This window comes from Sinocyclocheilus anshuiensis, unplaced genomic scaffold (genome assembly GCF_001515605.1).
Source record: "Sinocyclocheilus anshuiensis isolate Anshui unplaced genomic scaffold, SAMN03320099.WGS_v1.1 scaffold552, whole genome shotgun sequence".
NCBI lineage: Eukaryota > Metazoa > Chordata > Actinopteri > Cypriniformes > Cyprinidae > Sinocyclocheilus > Sinocyclocheilus anshuiensis.
Genome location: NW_015554362.1, coordinates 290,102 through 295,044, shown reverse-complemented (window position 1 = coordinate 295,044; position 4,943 = coordinate 290,102). Strand labels below are relative to the sequence as shown.

Here is a 4,943-nt window from a genome sequence, read left to right as displayed (position 1 = left end):
AACGGAACCATACCGCCAATCCAAACTGTATGCTAATTGTCAATCATCTTTGACGATAGTGGTCCTGACAGAAGTGACGTTTTTGAAGGAGAAAGACTGAAAGATAATTTTTACAGTGCAGAATGTAGTATACAAATAGTTTTAACCCTCATGTTGTATTTGGGTCATTTTGACCCGGGGAGGATTTTCTTTTTGCTGAAAATACCACTGGACTAAAACCTTCTGACTTTGCTTAACACGCACAAAAAAAAAAAAGTATAATTTTTGTTCTTTTGGGGGGATTTTTTCCCCAGCTTGTTACATTTGTGGTGTTCTAAGTAAAAAATGACTGACCTACAAAAAGTGCTTATGAATTTCTTATGCTATTTTATTACCAAATTTTGTATTGCATTTTTTTATTAACTTGTTTTCTTTCAATTAGCACAGGTTTTGTATTTATTTTGGAACTGATTGATCGTAGGCCTCATTGATCTAAGCTTATGCACCTCAGTTTTTGAGTGATCATTGCCAAAATTATCCACAAACATCCAAAGAACTGCAGGCCTCACTTGCCTCAGTTAAGGTCAGTGTTCATGACTCCACCATAAGAAAGAAACTGGGCAAAAATGGTCTGCATGGCAGAGTTCCAAGACGAAAACCGCTGCTGAGCAAAAAGAACATAAAGGCTCGTCTCAGTTTTGCCAGAAAACATCTTGATGATCCCCAAGACTTTTGGGAAAATACTCTGTGGACTGACGAGACAAAAGTTGAACTTTTTGGAAGGTGTGTGTCCCATTACGTCTGGCATAAAAGTAACACTGCATTTCAGAAAAAGAACATCATACCAACAGTAAAATATGGTGGTGGTAGTGTGATGGTCTGGGGCTGTTTTGCTGCTTCAGGACCTGGAGCCTGGGTGTGGCTAGAGAAATTGAACTCAGGTGTGATAAACCACAGTTTTAACAGGGGGGCAAACACTTCTTCACACAGGGCCATGTAGTTTTGGATTTTGTTTTCCCTTAATAATAAAAACCTTCATTTAAAAACGGCATGCTGTGTTCACTTGTGTTATCTTTTACTAATATTTAAATTTGTTTGATGATCTGAAATATTAAAGTGTGACAAACATGCAAAAAAATAAGAAATCAGGAAGGGGGCCAACACTTTTTCACACCACTGTACAGTACAGTTTGTTAGCGATGTACAGGCGTATACAGAATCTGTGCATGCAAAACTCAGCAGGAGACATGTAAAAATCTTTTACAAAGTTATAAACATATTTTCTGCCAGTTGAGTCCAAAGGTCTCAGACTACCCTGAAAATCTGGGATTCAAAACTTAATTTAAACTGGGAAATAGAAAGTTTAAATAAGATTTCAAAACATAAAAAACATGTTGGTGTAAAATAAATAAGAAATTAATATTTATTTGATAATATTTTTTTAAATCATATATTTAATATAAAACTGAATAATAACTTAGATCATATTTTTTCATATAGATTAAAAAAAAGAAACATTTTGACAAAATAAAAAAGAAATTATTATCTATTTAATAATATTATTTTAGAGCATAATTTATTTAATATAATATTGGGTAAAAATTTAGATCATAATTCATTTACTATAAATTAAAAAAGAAAAATTTAGACACAAAATAAACAAGAAATTAATAATTATTTTATAATGATTTATTTAATAATTGAAAATTAAATCATTTCAATGATTTGTTTGATATAAATTTAATATAAAGAAAATACTAATTTAGTACTACACCCTAAAAAATGCTGGGTTAAATACAACCCAGTGCTGGGTAAAACAGGGACAAACCCAGCAATTGGATTGTTTTGACCCAGCAGTTGGGTTACTACCCATAAGGTTGGGTTAAACATTTAACCCAACCGCTGGGTCAAAACAACCCAATTGCTGGGTTTGTCCCTGTTTTACCCAGCACTGGGTTGTATTTAACCCAGCATTTTTTAGAGTGTAAATTGTTTGTATTTAGTAGTAAATCTTAATCGAATAATAATTAGACCATAATTTATTTCATATGAATTAAAAACAAAGAAACTCGTATTTCATTATATTAGTATTTTCTTTTTACTATTAGTATTACTAATAGTAATAAATTATTTGAAATAGAAATCTTTTGTTACATTATAAATGTCTTTACTGTCACTTTTGATTCATTTAATGCATCCTTGCTGAATAAAAGTAGTAATTTCTTTAAAAAAAGTAATACGTTAAATAAATTAGTGCCAGTAGTAAACTGGTATTTGTTTAAAAATTATTTAAAATGTATTTAATATCATAATTGATACGATGATATGATATGATATCATGATTGTATCAAATACATAATTGAAATAATATTTTTAAAATGTAACATTTATATAATATTATGCACTGTTTGAGGTTACTAATTTAAAAATAATCAAATGTGTGGCAAAGTTAATTTTCTTTGTACATGAATCATCAGGTTTTGTTCATGTCAGCTTGAGTGCTGCTGTTATTAAAGCAAATTTTTCAGTTCAACTTCTTTATTTAAAGTGTTATGCTAATAATATGATATGTAATTATATAAAGTATTAAATAAAAAATAAAAAAAGGAAAACAGAAGCATTTTAATACACAAATGGACTTTTGGACCCCACTATATATGTAGCAAGATTAAAATGCTTATAACCGCAACACAGCACTTTCTGCTGTAATGGCACACACCGATTCTGGGTAACATTGACAGGCCTTAAGGCCACGTGACGATGACTTTCTAGGTCAAATGCTGCCCAAAGCCAAGACAGCCAGAAAGGATGGGGGAGAGAGAAACACTGTGGGGAAGCAAAACAGGGTGGAGAGCATGCACAAAGTGGAAACAGACGTGCCTAAAAATAAACCATCTGAAATATTTAACTTACTGACCTAGAAACTGCATCACTGTAATCATATCAGTGCTCCAGCAGAGGGGTCGGCAACAACCAGAGTATGATATCATTAATGTGGGGTATGGAAATCATGATGAAACAGGAAGAAGAAACCCCCGGGGAAATTCGCCTGCAAACATGTAGCCAAGAAAAATCCTGTGAATCCGGGACGCTTTAATCGCTCTGTCCACTCTTATAGAAGGACAAACCCAGCAATTGGATTGTTTTGACCCAGCAGTTGGGTTACTACCCATAAGGTTGGGTTAAACATTTAACCCAACCGCTGGGTCAAAACAACCCAATTGCTGGGTTTGTCCCTGTTTTACCCAGCACTGGGTTGTATTTAACCCAGCATTTTTTAGAGTGTAAATTGTTTGTATTTAGTAGTAAATCTTAATCGAATAATAATTAGACCATAATTTATTTCATATGAATTAAAAACAAAGAAACTCGTATTTCATTATATTAGTATTTTCTTTTTACTATTAGTATTACTAATAGTAATAAATTATTTGAAATAGAAATCTTTTGTTACATTATAAATGTCTTTACTGTCACTTTTGATTCATTTAATGCATCCTTGCTGAATAAAAGTAGTAATTTCTTTAAAAAAAGTAATACGTTAAATAAATTAGTGCCAGTAGTAAACTGGTATTTGTTTAAAAATTATTTAAAATGTATTTAATATCATAATTGATACGATGATATGATATGATATCATGATTGTATCAAATACATAATTGAAATAATATTTTTAAAATGTAACATTTATATAATATTATGCACTGTTTGAGGTTACTAATTTAAAAATAATCAAATGTGTGGCAAAGTTAATTTTCTTTGTACATGAATCATCAGGTTTTGTTCATGTCAGCTTGAGTGCTGCTGTTATTAAAGCAAAATTTTCAGTTCAACTTCTTTATTTAAAGTGTTATGCTAATAATATGATATGTAATTATATAAAGTATTAAATAAAAAATAAAAAAAGGAAAACAGAAGCATTTTAATACACAAATGGACTTTTGGACCCCACTATATATGTAGCAAGATTAAAATGCTTATAACCGCAACACAGCACTTTCTGCTGTAATGGCACACACCGATTCTGGGTAACATTGACAGGCCTTAAGGCCACGTGACGATGACTTTCTAGGTCAAATGCTGCCCAAAGCCAAGACAGCCAGAAAGGATGGGGGAGAGAGAAACACTGTGGGGAAGCAAAACAGGGTGGAGAGCATGCACAAAGTGGAAACAGACGTGCCTAAAAATAAACCATCTGAAATATTTAACTTACTGACCTAGAAACTGCATCACTGTAATCATATCAGTGCTCCAGCAGAGGGGTCGGCAACAACCAGAGTATGATATCATTAATGTGGGGTATGGAAATCATGATGAAACAGGAAGAAGAAACCCCCGGGGAAATTCGCCTGCAAACATGTAGCCAAGAAAAATCCTGTGAATCCGGGACGCTTTAATCGCTCTGTCCACTCTTATAGAATTGTCTAGAATCAGTGAACTTTTAACGCAATGTGTGTCACTGGGCATCAGTTCAGTATGTGACTCACAGAGCCCTCGTGAACACAAATAAACAGCTGAGCTAATGAGGAGCAGAAACTGCCTTTCGAAAAACCGTCGAACAAATATATGATCAAAAATACAGTAAAAATAGAAATGTTGTGAAATATTATTATAATTTAAAATAACTGTTTTCTGTTTGAATATATTTTACAACGTAATTTATTCCTGTGATACAAAGCTGAATTTTCAGCATCATTTCTCCAGTCTTCAGTGTCACATGATCCTTCAGAAATCATTCTAATATGCTGATTTGCTGCTCAAGAAACATTTCTGATTATTATCAATGTTGGAAACAGTGTGCTGCATAATACTTTTATAAAAACCATAATATAATATATGGACCTGTTGCTATGACAGCAACTCCAGGATGAGCTTCGAAGAACCAGACAATCCAAGATCATGCCAAATCATCAACAATCAAATCCAGCTAACTGAGTTAGCGACGTACGAAGAACGGGCCCCTT

The 4,943-nt window shown here is 32.8% G+C and overlaps 1 protein-coding gene across 1 annotated transcript in view; it reads right to left on the bottom strand.

The window, feature by feature from the left end:
* Positions 1-4,943, bottom strand: part of LOC107671473 (nuclear receptor subfamily 2 group F member 5) — a 25,690-nt gene that overhangs the window by 4,285 nt on the left and 16,462 nt on the right. The window lies entirely within an intron of this gene.